General features: G+C 47.7%; 1 long non-coding RNA gene and 1 pseudogene across 1 annotated transcript; one reads left to right on the top strand and one right to left on the bottom strand.

Annotated features, from left to right (window-relative positions):
- The window catches only part of LOC128845213 (zinc finger protein RFP-like), a 246325-nt pseudogene that overhangs the window by 52142 nt on the left and 174558 nt on the right, over positions 1-19625 (bottom strand).
- Positions 8335-10490, top strand: LOC128845549 (uncharacterized). Its single transcript, XR_008446669.1, has 2 exons — positions 8335-8557; positions 10203-10490. It is a non-coding gene; the product is annotated as an uncharacterized LOC128845549 (long non-coding RNA).

The raw sequence follows: 19625 nt of genomic DNA, 5'->3' as shown, positions 1-19625 counted from the left end.
ACAGCAGCCCCCACAGTAGATTTGCCCACTCCAAATTGATTCCCGACTGACTGGTAGCTGTCTGGCGTTGCAAGCTTCCACAGGGCTATCGCCACTCGCTTCTCAACTGTGAGGGCTGCTCTCATCCTGGTATTCTGGCACTTCAGGGCAGGGGAAAGCAAGTCACAAAGTTCCATGAAAGTTCCCTTACGCATGCGAAAGTTTCGCAGCCACTGGGAATCGTCCCACACCTGCAGCACGATGCGGTCCCACCAGTCTGTGCTTGTTTCCCGGGCCCAGAATCGGCATGAACCTGCCCCAGTAACACCATGATTTGCACACTGCTGGGGCCTGTACTTTGTGAGAGGTCTATGTCCATGTCAATTTCCTCATCACTCTCGTCGCCGCGCTGCAGTCGCCTCCTCAGCTGGTCCTGGTTTTGCTTTGGCATGTCCTGGCTCTGCATATACTCCAGGACAATACGCGTGGTGTTCATAGTGCTCATAATTGCCGCGGTGATCTGAGCGGGCTCCATGATCCCAGTGCTATGGCGTCTGGGCTGAAAAAAGGCGCGAAACTAGTATCTGACTGAAGGAGGGAGGGAGGGAGGGGCGAGTGACGACATGGCATACAGGTACAGGGAATTAAAATCAATAAAGGTGGCTGTGCATCAGGGAGAAACACAAACAATTGTCACACAGAATGCCCCCCCCTCAAGATTGAACTCAAAACCCTGGGTTTAGCAGGCCGTTGATTTCACGGGGGGAGGGGGAAGCAAATGAATACAGAACAAATCTATTTTTTACATCTTAAGCTGGCAGACGACGGTGCAGCATGACTGATAGCCCTCGTCATCTTCTGGGTGCTTGGCAGAAAATACTGGGCGCTTGGCAGAAAATAGCATACTACCACTGATAGCCATCATCGTCAAGACTGCCCAGGTGCCCATGAATGACAGCCACTGCAGTACCACGACGAAGGATATCAATCGTAATATACCATCTTCTACCAAAAGGCAAGGGGCTGCTGCTGTGTGCAATGCAGCCCCACGTCTGCCAGCACCCAGATCGCCGATGAAGGCTACCAGTCATACTGCACCATCTACTGCCAAAAGGCAATTAGCTGCTGCTGTGTAGCAATGCAGTACCACGTCTGTCGGCACCCAGAGGACATATGGTGACGGTGAGCTGAGCTGAGCGGGCTCCATGCTTGGCGTGGTATGTTGTCTGCACAGGTAACCCAGGTAAAAAGGCGCGAATCGATTGTCTGCCGTTGCTCTGATGGAGAGGGAGGTGCCTGACGACATGTGCCCAGAACCCCCCGCGACACTGTTTTCCATCATTCAGTCATTGGGATCTCAACACAGAATTCCAATGGGCGGCGGAGACTGTGGGAACTGTGGGATAGCTACTCATAGTGCAACACTCTGGAACTCGACGCTAGCCTTGGTACTGTGGACGCGGTCCGCCGACTTCATGCACTTAGAGCATTTTATGTGGGGACACACACAATCGGCTGTATACAACCAATTTCTATAAAACTGGCTTCTATAAATTCGACCTAATTTCGTAGTGTAGACATACCCTGAGAGAAAGGCATGAGTCATATCTCAGGGTACTGTTTAGCAGGAAGGGAGGATTGGTTGGTGGGTCAAACATTAGCCTTAGCTCCCTAAGACGGGGGTTCAAGGCTTTGATTAGCCCAAGTCCATATATGATGCTGAGCAAGTCACTCTTTCTGTATTTCGGATCTCCACCTCTACATGGGGATGATAAGTCACGGTCTCCAAAGCCCAAAGGGACCTTCTGCACAGCACAGGCCAGAGACCCGCCCCACAATCATTCCTAGAGTGGAGCTTGTAGAAAAACACTTAATCTTGATTTAAAATTTGACAGGGATGGACAATCCAGCATAACCCTTGATAAATTGTGCCAATGGTTAATTACCCTCACGCTTTGAAATTTACACTTTATTTCCTCTCTGAATTTATCTAGCCTCAACTTCCAGCCATTGGCTCTTGTTATACCTTTGCTAAATTTTTGTCCTTCACTGGCAGAAGCTGCGAGAATGGACACCAGTTAGGATGTTCAAAATCTCAAATTTACATTTCTGGTCATGTCTTTCAGAGGCTTCCTCAAAGCACTGAGTCATACTATTCCACCATTGCTTATGATCATTCCAACAGGCCTCTTTCTTTCTTTCTCATAATTTGATGGTATCATCTGTAATCCAACATTGTTTTTTTATTCTCTTAAATCCCAGTTTTTGTCCAGCAAACTCTGTGATAGAATCCTAAAATGAAGTCCACTCTTCTTCCACAGTAGACAGCTGGTCATCCAATATAGAATATTTGCTGACCCTATGGGACTTAAGATCAATTGTAAAAAAAAAAAAAAAAACCCCAAAGCATTGCATACCTCTTATAAAACAGAAATGAGTGACCTGCTGATGCTGTTTTTCCATGGCAATGATATTGCATGGGTGAATAGTTTTATCAGTCTGTGTAATCAGTTGACAGAAGATGATTCTGTTTGTGAAGTCACATGTTGGATGGATCCTGTGTGTCTGACATTTCAGCATCTTCAAAGTCCTCTGTTTGGGTGATGGGATGTCTGTGTGACAATTAAGAAAGGACTGTACAATGTGGCAGTGATGATGCGATAGTGACAGCAGAGAAGAGCTACTAGGATCAGCAGGGGAACGGAGGGCCTATCTTATGAGACTGAAGGAGCTTGGCTTGCTTAGTCTAGGGAACAGAAGGCTGAGAGAGGATATCATTGCTCTCTCTAAATACTTTCGGGAGAAAAGTGAGTTATTTAAGCTAAAGGACAATGTTGGCACAAGAACAAATAGACATAACCCAGAGAGGTGAAGTTCTAGAACAGCCTCTCAATTGGCGTTGTCAGGGCAAATAACTTAGTTTTAAGAGCAATCTGGACAAATTTAAGAATGTGATTACCTGACAAGATTGTTTGTCATGGTGGGGGGCAGGGCTCAGCAGCCATGGGGATCACTTCCGGTTTTTGTCTTATTTTCCTAAAACCTCATGCTTCAGGGTTTCTGCTGGCCACCAGTAGGGGTCAGGAAGGGATTTCCCACCCATCCCCTCTGTGACATATCTGGGTGCAGTTTAGACTAGTGGGGGGCTGTGTCACCCTTGCCCTGAAACCTGGGGTGCCTTGCAATGCCTGACTGTTGTAATGCCCAACCTGGGCTGCTCAAAAACAGCTTGCCAGCATGTAGGTCACTCCCAGATGTGCCTGTATGTAACTGCGTACTGCCAGTCACACCCCGGCTCTCACCAGCCTGGGTTATATTTCAGGGTGACCCCAACACATTCCCAGTCCCATATTTCCCCCCAGAAATGTATGTCCTGTACAGCCCACCCTCTCCTAGACAGTCCAAATATATTAAGTCTGTTATTGCTTAAAGGGAATGATAGACACCAGCTTATGATCTTAAATAGAGTTACCCAGGCACTTTAACTTAAACATACTGGTGTAGATAAAACAATAAAACAAGTTTATTTACTACAAAGAGAGAGCTATTAAGTGAGTACAAGCAGTGAGGTATAAAAGTCAGAAATGGTTATGAGAAAATAAAGAGAAAAATGCTTTCTAGTGCCTATCTTAACAAACTATCATAGAATCATAGAATATCAGGGTTGGAAGGGACCTCAGGAGGTCATCTAGTCCAACCCCCTGCTCAACGCAGGACCAATCCCCAACTAAATCATCCCAACCAGGGCTTTGTCAAGCCTGACCTTAAAAACCTCTAAGGAAGGAGATTCCACCACCTCCCTAGGTAACCCATTCCAGGGCTTCACCACCCTCCTAGTGATAAAGTTTTCCCTAATATCCAACCTAAACCTTCCCCACTGCAACTTGAGACCATTACTCCTTGTTCTGTCATCTGGTACCACTGAGAACAGTCTAGATCCATCCTCTTTGGAACCCCCTTTCAGGTAGTTGAAAGCAGCTATCAAATCTCCCCTCATTCTTCTCTTCTGCAGACTAAATAATCCCAGTTCCCTCAGCCTCTCCTTATAAATCTTGTGCTCCAGCCCCCGAATCATTTTTGTTTCCCTCCGCTGGACTCTTTCCAATTTTTCCACATCCTTCTTGTAGTGTGGGACCCAAAACTGGACACAGTACTCCGGATGAGGCCTCACCAATGCCGAATAGAGGGGAATGATCATGTCTCTCGATCTGCTGGCAATGCTCCTACTTATACAGCTCAAAATGCTGCTAGCCTTCTTAGCAACAAGGGCACACTGTTGACTCATATCCAGCTTCTCGTCCACTGTAACCCCAAGGTCCTTTTTTACAGAACTGCTGCTTAGCCACTCGGTCCCTAGTCTGTAGCAGTGCATGGGATTCTTCCTTCCTAAGTGCAGGACTCTGCACTTGTCCTTGTTGAATCTCATCAGATTTCTTTTGGCCCAATCCTCTAATTTGTCTAGTCCCTCTGTATCCCTATCCTTACCCGCCAGCGTATCTACCACGCCTCCCAGTTTAGTGTCATCTGCAAACTTGCTGAGAGTGCAGTCCACGCCATCCTCCAGATCATTAATGAAGATATTGAACAAAACCGGCCCCAGGATCGACCCTTGGGGCACTCCGCTTGATACCAGCTGCCAACTAGACATGGAGCCATTGATTGCTACCTGTTGAGCCCAATGATCTAGCCAGCTTTCTACCCACCTTATAGTCCATTCATCCAGACCATACTTCTTTAACTTGCTGTCAAGGAATAACACATCCACTGCTTTCCCCTAATCCACAGAGCCAGTTATCTCCTTATAGAAGGCAATTAGGTTAGTCAGGCATGACTTGGTGCCCTTGGTGAATCCATGCTGACTGTTCCTGATCACTTTCCTCTCCTCTAAGTGTTTCATAATTGATTCCTTGAGGACCTGCTCCATGATTTTTCCAGGGACTGAGGTGAGGCTGATTGACCTGTAGTTCTCCGGATCCTCCTCCTTCTCTTTTTTAAAGATGGGCACTACAAGTGTTAAATTTGCAAATGAATTTTAGTTCTGCTGTTTCTCTTTGAAGTCTGTTTCTGAAGTTTTTTTGTTCAATGATAGTGACTTTTAAATCCGTAATAGAATGACCAGGGAGATTGAAGTGTTCACTTACTGGCTTATGTATGTTACCATTCCTGATATCCGATTTGTGTCCATTTATTCTTTTGCGGAGGGACTGTCCGGTTTGGCCAATGTACATGGCAGAGGGGCATTGCTGGCACATGGTGGCATATATAATATTAGTGGCTGTGCAGGTGAATGAGCCCTTGATGGTGTGGCTGATGTGGTTGGGCCCTCTGATGGTGTCGCCAGAGTAGATATGGGGACAGAGTAGGCAACGAGGTTTGCTATAGGGATTGGTTCCTTGGTTGGTGTTTCTGTGGTGTGGTGTGTAGTTGCTGGTGAGTATTTGCTTCAGGTTCAGGGGTTGTCTGTAAGCGAGGACTGGCCTGCCTCCCAAGGTCTGTGAGAGTGAGGGATCATTTTCCAGGATAGGTTGTAGATCGTGGATAATGCGCGGGAGAGGTTTTAGCTGGGGGCTGTATGTGATGGCCAGTGGTGTTCTGTTATTGTCCTTGTTGGGCCTGTCCTGTAGTAGGTGATTTCTGGGGACCTGTCTTGCTCTGTCAATCTGTTTCCTCACTTCCCCAGGTGGGTATTGTAGTTTTACGAATGCTTGATAAAGATCTTGTAGGTGTTTGTCTCTGTCTGAGGGGTTGGAGCAAATTCGGTTATATCTTAGGGCTTGGCTGTAGACAATGGATCGTGTTGTGTGTCTTGGATGGAAGCTGGAGGCATGTAGGTACGTATAGCGGTCAGTAGGTTTCCGGTATAGGGTGGTGTTTATGTGACAGTCACTTATTTGCACTGTAGTGTCCAGGAAGTGGATCTCTTGTGTGGACTGGTCCAGGCTGAGGTTGATGGTGGGGTGGAAATTGTTGAAGTCCAGGTGGAATTCTTCAAGGGACTCCTTTCCGTGGGTCCATATGATGAAGATGTCATCAATGTAGCGCAAGTAGAGGAGGGGCACTAGGGGACGAGAAACAGACTTCAAAGAGAAACAGCAGAACTAAAATTCATTTGCAAATTTAACACCATTAATCTGGGCTTGAATAGGGACTGGGAGTGGCTGGCTCATTACAAAAGTAGCTTTTCCTCTCCTGGAATTGACACCTCCTCATCTATTATTGGGAGTGGACTACATCCACCCTGATTGAATTGGCCCTTTCAACACTGGTTCTCCACTTGCGAAGTAACTCCCTGCTCTCCATGTGTCAGTATATAATGCCTGCAGCTGTGACTTTCACTCTATGCATCTGAAGAAGTGAAGTTTTTACCCACGAAAGCTTATGCCCAAATAAATCTGTTAGTCTTTAAGGTGCCACCAGACTCCTTGTTATTCCAGAAGGTTGTTCTCAATGAAAGAGAAGTCAGAAAAAAGCCTCAAGAATGATTCAAAGGTTAGAAACCCTGCCTCTTAGTGAGAGACTCACCGAGCTCAATCTCTTTCGCTTAATGAAGAGAAGGTTACGGGGTGACTCGGTCACAGTCTCTAAGTACCTACATGGGGTGCTGGGTGTTAGGATAGAGATATTCAGGCCTGTCTACAAAGGCCTATACTTTAAGAATTTAGGTGTATTCTTATCACTTAGCTGTTATCGAGGTAGAAAAAAAGTGATTTTAATTCCTTTTTTTTAGGTGTAAGGGACAGTCTGAGGCTCTGTTCTTAGGCTAAGTAAGGCCTTCGGCTAAGCAGCAGAGGCAGCCCTAAGCTGAGAAGTGAGCGGTCACATCCTCACATTCCAGACTAGTCCCATGGAAATAAGGTGCTATTGGCGGTTAGGAATCCAATCCTGTCCTGATATTCCTGTCACCTCCAGAGAAAGGGAAGAGCCTAGAAGATGTAAAAGGAAACTTAGTTTAATAGCATCCTGTCTGGCAAGAACTCACTTATCAATAGCTGGGGTGTAAAATTCTTGCTTCTGTATTGTTTTGTATGTTTATTTGCATGGTTTGTTTGGTTCTGTAATTGTTTCTGTCTGCTGTATAATTAATTTTGTTGGGTTTGTTAAGGTGGTGGGATATAACTGGTTAAAGAACCATGGTAGAGTATGTTAGAATTGGTTAGTTAAATTTCAGTAACATGATTGGTTAAGGTATAGCTAAGCACAACTCAAGTTTTACTATATAGCCTACAGTCAATCAGGAAGTAAGGGGGGGGGCGAATGGGAACAGGGAATGAGGGTGGGGAAATTGGAATCATGTTTTGCTAAGGGGGGAATAGGAACAGTGAATGGGAACAGGGATAGCTCTGTGGTGTCAAAGCTGGGAAGGGGGACACTGAGGAAGGAAACTTGGATTTGAGCTTGCTGGAAGTTCGCCCCAATAAACATCGAATTGTTTGCACCTTTGGATTTTGGGTATTGTTGCTCTCTGTTCATGCGAGAAGGACCAGGGAAGTGAGAGGGTGAAGGAATAAGCCCCCTAACATCTTGGTGCCGTGACTCAGATGCATCGCATCGGATAGGTGAGTGGCAGCCTGTAAGTCCCCCCCGCCCACCCCCAACAGTCCACGCAGCTCTGCTTGGAGGGGATATAGCGAACTCTCGTGATGGTAGTTGCGGGTTTTGGCAAGCCAGGGAAAAGGATTTTTTGGATAAATGGATAAGGAAGAACCAGGGCCCATACCAGGAGCAGCGGTCAGCCTGGGATGAGATTAAAAAGGAAATGGATGCAGTGTTAGGGGACCCAGAGGGATGGGGGTGGCTGCGGAGCCCCCCCCCCCCCTTTGGTATATGGGTAGTGGAAGAAGGTCCCTGCCCATGGGGACTGGATGCCCTCCAGGGAAAGGAGGCACTTCAGTCCACTTGTGAGAGGTTTGAAGTAAGGGCAGCATTATGGGAAGCTGCCAGTAAACTTTCAAGGTTGGTGCTGTTTCAGCAAGGGCTGCTGAAGGGGTGTAGAGTAGTTCGGGTGGTTAAAGATGATTTGGCCCATCAGGGTTTAGAGTCAGAAGCAGAGTTAACAGACCACCTTTAGAGACAGGAGCTGGGACTTGGCCCTGGGGAAGTGGAGGAAAAAAGAAAAGGTTTCAACCTGAAAAATGGCCGGGTTTGCAGGAGCAGGTAATGACCCCCAGTCTTCTCCCAGAGCCAGGCTGAGAACCTGGGGGAAGGGTTCCCAACTGTTCCAACCCGGGGAGTCTACTCTTGGTTCAGCGCTAAGTATATCCTTTTCTTCTTTTCCTTCTTCTTTCCCTCAGTTTACTTAATTTGCTGCTGGTAGCCTGTACTTTAAACTGACCTGACAGGCTTCATTGGTTTCTTTCCACCTCTTCCCCCTCCTCTCCCCCGGCCGTTCCATACTTTTGTTTTTCTGAAGTTTTAGTGGAGGGGACTTTGGATACTTATGTGAAATGTTTTTGGTGGTTTGTTTTGTTTGGGACAAAGTACGACGGAGGTCTGCTGTAGTCCACTGGAATTTTTGGAGTAACAGATCCATGGGCAACCATGGAGACAAATGTTTTACTGCCTTTTGAACAGTCTCAAGGTAAAGACAGCACAGGTTAAGGCGGCTGTGTGGCAATAATTGTACTTGGTGGCTGAGTTGTTAAAAACAAAGTGCGCTACCTTAAAAAACTAACTGTAGGAGTAAGTGATTTAAAAAAGTAAGTAAAAAGTTACAAATACTTTTTGCAAAAATTAATAAATCAGGGTTTGGAGGAAAGTAAACATTTGGGAGTTGTGAAAATGGTACAGGTAACAGTTGTGGTGTTACAAGAAGCAAGTTTTTGGTTTAATAATAAAACCCAGTTCTATAAATGTAACTGTATGTGCAACTCTGTGCAATCACATTGGATGGAAGCTTGGTAATTAAATTATACCGGGGGTCAGGAAGAGTGGCTACTACCACCACGATGCTTCTGTCCCCAGAAGCCTTTACAGCTATTCTGAGAAAAAATGGGCCCTTTTCCCACAAAAATGGTCTATAGGGGACTGCTGCAGGCAGCGGGAGGAGAAATAATCTAATCAAATTATTTAACTATTGGGTAATGTGATCAAAATCACTAAAGGAATGTCAGGGGTTTCTACTGGAACTTAACTTGACTGCCCCTGGCTGTCTCTGGTTGTACAAGATGGGAGTGTAATTGGGGTACAGTTGTGTAAAAAAAAAAAGTAATCACAGTGCAAAAAATGTTAGGCAAAAATAGTTTTGTGCATGCATAGGAAAAGGAAAAGAGGAGCAATGATGGGAACACTGAGCCTTGGGGGAGCTCTGGGGGATTGGACTGTCGCTTTGGTGGGGGTGCATGAAAACTCTGTGGGCATGGGAAGGCAGTTACACCTTGTGTAAAATTAATATGACTAATATAATGTTATGGAAATTAAACTATTTCCCAGGACATGTGCAGTGTATATTGGAAAAGAGGTAAAAGAAATGAAAACAAAACATGGTACTTAATTAAAATCCTATTAGGGCTCCAAAAGAAGCCACAATAAATTGTGCTTTCTTTTTCAAATCTCTGTGTGTTTTAAAGCAGGAGATGAAAGTGAAAAGTAATGAGAACTCTGGTGGAAGTGAAATGTGTCCCTTTTAAGACAGTCTCTGAGCTGCTGATCGCTTTGGATCCAGAGGCAAGCCAAGAAAGCCTCTGTGTAAATGCAAATTACCTAACTGATGGGGGAAGAAGAAAACTACCCATAAGTAGCAGCACAAAAAATCTGGAAATAATAAATCCATCTGGTCAGCAAACAAGCTACTAGAAGACTCAGATTATGGCCCTCCAGAAAAGGGAGGTGAAAAAACAAGTCAAGCCTGAAAATAAGGGGGACAGGTTAACCCTAACGGGGTGTGTGTGTGTGGGAGGGGGGAGATACAAAGCCAAAATCTAAAGCTGTCTCTCAGCTATTACCTGAAAATAAACGTAAAGCTTGGTACAGCAAAAAAACTATTGCAAACCTGGTCTGTTGTACAAGAGGGGAAACTGAGGTACGCCACCTCATAAATTTCATAAATGACCAGTGAGTGGGGTAATTCACTAGCCTGACTATAAAACAAAATAAGAACAGCCTAAAGGTAATTCTTCTGGTTTTCCTGCAATTAGCAAGGAAATTTGTAAAAGGAATTGGTATTATTATTAAGCAATAATCTGTCCCCACCAAAGGGGGTAAAAATTGTTTCTTTTGTTTTTCAGACACTCTACAAGCGTGCTGGCGCCAGTGAAAGAATAACCCAGAATACTATGAATCTATGTTTTGCGTTGTTTGTCTGTGGTGTTTGTCTTGTTGCTAGCATGACGTGGGTGGGGGATGGCTTCAAAAGGCTGACAGGGGTGGAAAATGTGTACGAAAACGCAAAATGCTCAACGAGGAGGCCAGCACCTGTGTAACAGCTACCATGGTACCTGAAAATAGAACGGCAACTAAAATGATGCTTGCTAAAAGTTTACCCCAATAAACATCAAATTGTTTGCGCCTTTGAACTTGGGGTATTGTTGCTCTGTTCATGCGAGAAGAACCAGGAAAGTAAAAGGGGAAAAACATAAGCCCCCTAACACTGGGGAGGGGCTGTAGGGAGCTGAGGATCTTGCTCACCTCTGATGCGTGCAGTCCCTTTGTGATGTCAGGACCCACCTGGTCCTGGCCCTTTATGATGCGTCACTGGAACAAACAGCCTCTCGGGAGAGATCCAGTGGCAACACCAGCAGGGAGCCCAGTGTCCAGACAGTCCTCCCCAGCACAAGGATGGGGATCACGCAGAGCTGGTTCTGGGCCTGCTGGGACAGCCCCTGGGTGCTGTACACCTGCGTCCTTCTGGTCCTGGTCATCTGGATGGCCATGGCGACCCAGCACAGTTTCTCCAGGAGAAGCAGGATGGTAGGAGGACACGCTCCCCAACCCCCCTGCAGCCATCCTACACTCTCAGCAGAGCTTGCCTGGACACAGCCCCATGGAAGGAAGGGAGGGTGGGTGGCCAGAGGCCCCCTGTTCTGACCAGGCCCCATTGGGCTGGCAGGACACATCCACAGAGAGAGACAGGGCCACAGACCGAGCTCGTGGCTCCATTCATTGGTTGTTCCTTACTGCCCCAACTACCCCAGCTAGCGATGATAGAACATTTGCTGCTACCTAATGTAAGACATACCTGTGGCATTTTGTCCCTGCTGAGATAACTCCATATATAGTGATCCAGTAAGAAGAGGCTTCTTCTTGAATCCTCCAGTTTTCATGAACACTTTAAATTCAGCAAAATCACAAAGAACAAAATGTCTGAAAAGAGCATGCAAATACAGACTTGTTTTGCTCCGATTAAAATGCAGAGCAGCCTCTAATTGGCATTTACAGGTATATTACAAGTTCAAATATTTATTATAAGATCAAATGAATAATTCATTACCTCCAAGCAACAAGTAGGATAGAAAAACCAGGAGTACTTGTGGGACCTTAGAGACTAAAAAATTTATTTGAGCATAAGCTTTTGTGGGCTACAGCCCACTTCTTCGGATGCATAGAATGGAACATAATATTGAAGATATATATATATACACATACAGAGACAGGTGGGAGTTGTCTTACCAACTCTGAGATGCCAATTAAGTAAGAGAAACAACTGGGCTATCTTGATTATCACTTCAAAAGGGTTTTTTTCTCTTACTTAATTGGCCTTTTTTTGAGATGGGGAGACCACATCTGCAGGCAGTATTCAAGATCTGGGTGTACCCTGGATTTATATAGAGGCAATATGATATTTTCTGTCTTGTTATCTATCCTTTTCCTAATGATTCCCAACTTTCTGTTTCCGTTTTTGACTGCCACTGCTGATTGAGTGGATGTTTTCAGAGAACTATCCACAATGCCTCCAAGAGCTCTTGTTGAGTGGTAACAGCTAATTTAGCCCCTATGAGTTTATCTGTAGAGTTGGGATTATGTTTTCCAATGTGCATTACTTTGCATTGATCAACCTTGAATTTCATCTGCCATTTTGTTGCCCAGTCGCCCAGTTTTCTGAGATCCTTTTGTAACTCTTCACAGTCTGCTTTGGACTTAACTATTCTGAATAGTTTTGTATTGCCTGCAAATTTTGCCACCTCGCAGTTTACCCCCTTTTCCAGATCATTGATGAATGTGTTGAATAGGACTGGTCCCAGTACAGACCACTGGGGGACACCACTATTTACCTCTCTCCATTCGGAGAAATGGATTATTTATTCCTACGCTTTGTTTTCTATCTTTTAACCAGTTACTGAGCCATGAGAGGACCCTCCCTCTTATCCCATGACAGTTTATTTTGCTTAAGAGCCTTTGGGGAGGGACCTTGTCAAAGGCTTTCTGAAAATCCCAGTATGTCAGTGCACTGCAAGGCCTTCAGTGGCTTTTAAACTTTCCCAATGGGACATTGGAGACATGGTCCAGTTAACTTGTGTTCAGGCCTAACAAGAAGCTGCTGTGAGAAACTTGTTTTAACAATGATGCCCCTGGGCCAGCACAGGTCACAGGTCAAAATGTGTCACTTCAACAACTATGGCATTGGGAGAGCCAAAATAACCACCACACACCACAGGAATGTACTGACTATGACCCCTTACTTCAAATGCACTGTGGCATAGTGGATAGAGCACTAGACAGAACTCAGGAGACTTAAGTTCTGGTCCTGTCTCTGCTACTGTCTTGCTGGGTGACCTTGGGAAAGTCACTGTTCTTCTCTGTGCCTCAGTTTCCCATCCCTAAAAGGGAGCTAATACTACAGACCTCCTTTCCTCCTTTGTAAAGTGCTTTGAGATCCACTGACTAAAAGTGTTAGATAAGAGGTAGGGCTCTTTATTATCTCATGATATAGGGTGCTTTTCTTAAAGCTCACACTGCTGGAGTCAAGTGATTTATCTGAGAATCTCAGCTTTTTATTTGATTTCATTTCATTTTATTTTATTTGTTAGCACATCGGTTGCAAAGAGAAGCTGGAAAATGGAAATTGAGTGCACCCTAGCAGCTCAGACACCAGAAGGCAAACGAAGAGTTCCCCAGATGAATTTTTTTTAAGATATCGTTATTTTGAAGTCAATCTCATGATTTTGGTGGGGCCCAGCGCATGGTTTTGGAATGCTTGGGCAGGCGATACCATGAACGTTTTTCTGCACTTGTAACACTAGATTATCACTTCAGGCTGGGAGATTCTGCTTCACAAGTAGGGAAAAAACGTCCCTTGCCCAGGGGCTTGAGAGTCATAAAGCTTTGAAAAGACCCAGGGTTTTCCTGGGAAATCTGATGCCCTCTCTCCTGCCTAGTTCTGAGCTCAGCAGCTCAGCCCCCTTGGGCTGTTGCCACATCCTATCTCCTGATGGAAGCACAGCATTGACAGCTCACAGGCTAGAGGGAAATTGCAGGAGGGCAGCTCCATTCTGACCTAGAGACGACATCAGCTCCTGCCAGATGCCAGACCAGCAACCTGCCATCAGGTGTAGCCTGGACGTAAATATAAAATTGCTGCTGATAAAAATGTGCTGATGACACAAAGATTGCAGAATGGGAAATAACGATGAGGATAGGGCAATCATACAGAGAGTTCTGGAGAGTTTATTTGGCAAATGGGGCCCATTCAAACAAAATGTGGTTTCATACAGCCCAACACAGAGTTCTACATCTAGGAACAAGGAGGGCATATTCAGCTTTGGACTGAACGATCTTTAGTTTTGTATCATCTGCAAATCCGGCCACTTCACTGTTTCCCCCCTTTTCTAGATCATTTATGAATATGTTGAACAACTCTGGTCCCAGTACAGATCCTTGGGGGATGTTGCTATTTATCTCTCTTCCAAAAACTCACCATTTATTCCTACCTTTTGTTTCCCATCTTTAAAACCAGTTACTGGTCCATGAGAAGACCTTCCCTCTTATCCCCTGACAACTTACTTTGCTTAAGAACTTTTGGGGAGGGATCTTCTTAAAGGCTTTCTGAAAGTTCAGTTACACGATATCCACTGGATTGCCCTTGTCCACATGCTTCTTCACCGCTGTGACATTACGCCCTATATTCTTCATAGAAATATTGTTCTATGAATATGGCATAACTAAGGTATTTTTTATGCAAGATGGGTCATGTGAGATATCATTGGAAAGGTTCTGATTTACTGAATGTGATTATCCTATTTGTATGGATGTATCATTTCTGTATCTGAAGTTAGGAATATGGGCTCTGTATCAATTACAAAAGTGCTTGCACCAGGGGATTGCCCACCAAACAGTAGGCAATCAGCCTGGATGGGCCATTAGGACTTTGAAGATACTAAACTTCCTCCTTCCTGAGAAGTTTCCTGGGATGCTGCTTTGACACTGCAGGGTCATGTGATCATGTCACCTGGTACTGGACATCATTTTGGACTGGTGGTATTTTTCCACTAGGAGGGAGTTGGGGGTGGGGGTCAAACTGGGAGACAAAGGATTCCTGTCATATCCCAATCCTATTGAAGGCTTGGAAGTGAGTTAATCTAGGTTCTTCTCCACCACCTCCCTGCCCAAAAAGGAAGACTGCTGAAAACACCTGGAGAAACAAAGGAACTAAACTGAGGGGGAGGAGGGTGGGGGCTGAGCCCAGTGGGGAAAGATCTAGCCTGTGAAAGGAATACCTGGATATTTAAACTGCAATCAGTGCAGTTTACCGTCAAGAAACTTTGCAACCTGCACAAAACAACATTTAAAGGGTGAGAATGTGCTACTATTAACCAAGTATCAGAAGAAGTGAGATTCTTACCTACGAAAGCTTATGCTTCCAATACTTCTGTTAGTCTTAAAGGTGCCACAGGACCCTCTGTTGCTTTCTACTATTAACCAGTTAATTTAGCGTATTAAGCTTACGTTGCGTGTTTTGTTTGATTTGCTCAGGAATCTGCTTTGATCTGTTTGCTGTACCTAATAATCTCTTGAAATTTACCTTTTGTAGTTAATAAACTTGCTTTTGGTTTATTCTAAAAACCAGTTTTGCAATTCATAACTGGCGGGGGAGGGGGGGAGAGAACCAGACCCAGCAACAGCACTTCTATTCTCTCCTGCAATGCTTCTAAACTCTGCAGGCTCCTGGTACCAGCAATCCCTGTTTCTCCAACCCCTGGATTATTCCAGTGACCCCTGTTATGGGTTGTGCTGTGTGCCGTATATTGGCTGCATCATAGAAAAGCACAATGCCTACCCATGATGCCTCCTAGTGCAATACTCTCCCACAAGGAAAAACTTCCCTCTGGCCCCACATGGCAATCACCTCTGGCTCATTGTTATCCCCGTTTTATTGAGGAGTTCTCTTATAACCCTGCTGCTTTCTCTGTGTGTGGCAGGCTTCTCCGAGGAAGACGAGGCGCAGAGACAAAAGGAAGAAACCGAAAGGTAAGCAGCCCCTGACCCCACATCTGGGGTTGCAAACTCGGGCCCCACCCAAAGCAGAGAAATAGGGTCTATTCCCCCACCTGCCTCCCCTCTTCCTGCAAAGGCACAGTCATGCCCACAGTCGTGCAGAGGCACTGGCTGGGGCCCCTGAAATCTGGGGCTCTGGGGCACTAGGAAGCAGAGGGTGCCCAAGCAGCTCAACGTCTCCTTTATGTCTCACCTCTGGCAGGTTTTGGACGCTGTGAGGAGGATTTGGAGGAGGCTTGTGCACGTCTAGAGGCATGGTAAGCAATGCCCGGCTCCATAAATCTGCAGTGGGTCAGTCCCCTCCTCTCGTGTCATGCAATTCATCCCCGCCCCCAGGGGCAGTAGCCCTAGTAATCCCTCCCCTGCCCCGACCTATAGACCAGGCAAGCAACTATTCTCCTTAGAATCATGCAATTCTTTCCCACCCAGCAGAAGCTGCCATCTCTAATCCACCCCCATGCATCGTACAGTGGGTCATTCCCTTACTCTAACATCATGCGGCTCATTTAACCTGCGGGGGACGGGGGGGCGGCGGTAGATTGTGTCGACTGGAGTGGACCATCCTCCCCTCCCAAGAGGGGGAAAAGATGTTTGATGGGAGCAGCCCCGTGCACACCAGGGAGGTGAGGTGGAGAGGTCAGGAGGAAGGCTGGCCTTTCTGGTACGGTGATTAGGGTGAAAGGGATCCGGCAGCACTTGTGTAATGGCCCCTCTTGCACCTCAAGTCCCCCAGCATGGGTTCCCAGTAGGATTTGAACCCTGGACCTTCAGCTCTGCAGCAGAAAGCACCCCTTAGAGCTAAAGAGGCAGCTGCATTAGTTGGTAGCTGTAGTAGGCTGTTATCCTATATGTTGATAGCTTCTGTGGAAGGGACATGACACACACGCTGCCAGGAGGATTCACTCTCCCCTTCTCCACACTAGACAGGGGTCACCTAACAATCCAGCTAACCCAAAACCAGAACATCCAAGGCCTGGGTATTGCAGAGGAGGAGGCTGTCTCAGTGGAGAATGGGACAGGGAGCCTTTCAGTGCCGCCCCTCTGGGTAAAAGAGGGCCTGAGGGCAGGGCTGGCCCTCAGCTACCTGCTCTCTCTGTTCCCCAGCTGCCACATGTACCTGGAGAAGCTCCCCTTGGCTCACACCATCAGGATCGCTGAGAGGAGGATAGAGTACGTGGCCAGACACCTGGATGAATTCTGATACCGTAAGGCAACTGCACGGGGGCACCAGACTGGGGGCTGGGTGGGAGCGGATAGTGAATGGAGAGAGGAGGGAGCAGAGAAAACCAGACACTCCAGGATCCTAAAATAACAGGGAAAAAGCCACTAAGATTCTTTAGATTCCAAGGTGAGATATCAGTGACAGTGAGGTGAGGGACTATCAGAAATTAAATGCAGAGACCACAAGCTGGGTTGTGAATAGGATCAAATCCTTCTGTCCGGCAATATCTCCCAGCAGGCGACTGTCTAGAACCTGCCCCTGCTCCCTGCTGTGTTTGAAAGAAACAGCAATCAGATGACCCCCTGGGATGGGGTGTCCACCCCACACAGGACTGGAAGGGGCTAAGGTGGCCAGGCAGACCCATTAACTCTACATGGTGTCCCTGGAGGAAGAGCCAAGGAGCAGGGAATTGATGGCAAGTAGGCTCAGCTGGGCAGGAATAGGCGGGGCCCATAAAGCCAGGAAGCTGGCAACAGACAGGGGCTGCTGCTGGGAAAGGGCACCCCTCCCTGGGCAGAGGGGGACGTGTTTGGAGCTGGTGCACCCAGAGCAAGGAGGGGAACCAGGAATGGCAGGAAGCAGTCCAGGGAAGTAGCAGGGAAGGCTGGGAGAGGAAAGCCCAGAACTGCTGGGTTGAGGGTCCCTGGCCTGGAATCCGGTGTAAAGTTCTTTTTTGACCCCTGTTTATGGTCTTGGCCTTCACAACATGCTCTGGCAAGGGTTACACACACATGCTCACATCTTCCTCACCCAAACCAAATTTGTTAGCTAATCTTTCTATTGAAATAGCACTAGGTCCCCAATCATGCTCAAGGCCCCATTGTGCTAGGTGCTGCACATGTGCGTGTGACAAAGGGGTTATCGTTATAGATCAATTGAGTGCCAGCTCCCCCTCTCAGTCCTTCGTCAGCCAGTTGATGTCCTTGTGTCAGAGTGTGGTGTGCCATGCATGCGTAGGCACTGCCTCATTGCAGTATAGTTGGAAGGCTTAGCTCAGCAGGGCCATGTCCCATCTGTCCCTGTCTGCTCTCTCCCACAGGCCAAGTGTGACGACATCTGCGGCGAGCCAGTTCTCCTATTCCTCTATGGAATCCATCCCCTCTTCCCTCTGGAGTCACAGCTCCTTTTCCCTGGCAGAAGCCTCCGTGACTCGGTCAGAGCCCCTCTGCTGCACAAGGGAGATCATGCCTGGCGTGGGCTGGGAAGGATCCACTCATCCCATCCAAGCCCAGCCTCTCCCCAGGCCTCCTGCCCACAGCAGACAAGACCGGCGAGAGCAGACCACGGGTCTGGACCAGACGTCAGCCCATGGCTCAGACTTCAACATCCGATAGAAGCATCTGCAGAGCCAACCGGGGGCACCAACCCTATCCACTGAGTCGCTGGCTAAGGTGATCCCTAATGCCCCTGCTCTGCGCCCACCAGACAGAGACCCCAGGGTGAAGTTCAACATGAGCAGGGGCCTTTTCCTAAGCGTTGAAGTCCGGGAGGAGCTGGACTGTCACGTGCACTCAAAGAGACTCCAGCACGAGCAGGGCTTACCCCTCACCCCCCAGAAACCCCACACAGCTCCTCTGCCTCCAGCTCCACAAACCCCCATCCTGGGGGAGCCATTGCTGGGGGAGCTGGACACCAAGCGGCAATGGGAATTCAACACAGATCGGCCCAAATGTGGATTTACAGCAAAGGTCCCAATGCCCCTGAGATCCGATGAGGGCATTCAGCGTGCACAGGAGATCCAGGAACCATGTGTGTGCCCCTCGGGATCCCTGCCCCAAAAGGCCCACAGGATCATGGCATCCCCTGATGCCATAATGGCAAGGCTTGTGCCCACGGCGGTGGTCAAGCTGCAGGAGCACGTGGCTCAGAAATGCCTGGAGATCCAAATGAAGGCGTTTCCTAAGATGGTGGGAGAGTCGCACAGAGATTCTCCCCTCGTGAGAGAGACTGCCCTGCCTGGGCCACTCCACCCCCTAGGGAGCCAGGCAAGCCCAGGACAGCGGCATTGCCAATGATGGGACAACAGCCTGCCCACCCCATCGAACTCCACATAAGGCGTAAGCATCTCGTCATGCAGTGGGGGCTGCTCACCCTGGACCCAGAGCCCCCGGAAAAGGTGCCTCACACCGTCCCAGCCAGGGGAGCTGGGGAGGAGTTCAGTGAGATGGAGACCGATTTCCTGATTGATGAGGTCAGGGAGAAGTTGGACTGGCACACGCAGCGGAAGAAGCTGCAGCAGGAGTGGGGTTTGCCGGATGCCCTGTGGAAATCCCTGCGGACTTTCCTACCCCCGGTTCCCAAGCTGTCCTCTCTGAAGGCAAAGCCCGAGGTTGAGGTGGTTCCCATCCTTGGGGAGCCGCTCTTCCTTGGGAGGGATGTTAAAAAGCAGCTGGAGTTCCACATAATAAAGATGCAAGTGCAGCAAAGATGGGGACTGCCCATGAGGATCCAGGATTCCCTGAGGAGGTTCATGTCTCCTTCCCCAGAGGAGAGAGGCCAGCTCTCTCACCCTACGTGCGGGGGCATCGTGACTCCGTACCGGTCACCGTTTCAGGTGCGTTCCAAGAAGGCTCGGTCTATTCAGTTTCCGCTACGGGCCCCCAGTCAGAGGTGGCTGGAGGATGTACATGCCCTACCCACCAACAGAAGGCAGCAAATGGCCAGGTCTTACTCCTGGAAGCATCCTGGGGCAGCAGCTTCGAAAGGGAAAGAAACCCCAGACCATGGCAGCGTATCGCAGACAGGGAAGCAAAGCACAGGCTCCTCTTGTTCCACATGTCCTCCAACGCCAGTGGAAGATACCACCATGGAGATGGTCAGGAGTGAGAGTGCGGAAGGAAACCAGGCTAACCCAGATCACTGCACTCTGCCAGCAGGGGTGGATCTGACACCGACACCTCCAGAAACCGCAGGAACAGAGAAGTTGCTCGCAGCGAAACTTCACATTTATGGGAGTGAGTTGAGAAAGCCCCTTACCGGTGTGAGCAGCACCAAAGGG

This window comes from Malaclemys terrapin, chromosome 11 (assembly GCF_027887155.1).
Source record: "Malaclemys terrapin pileata isolate rMalTer1 chromosome 11, rMalTer1.hap1, whole genome shotgun sequence".
Classification (NCBI taxonomy): domain Eukaryota; kingdom Metazoa; phylum Chordata; order Testudines; family Emydidae; genus Malaclemys; species Malaclemys terrapin.
This window is presented reverse-complemented; position numbering and strand designations above follow the sequence as displayed.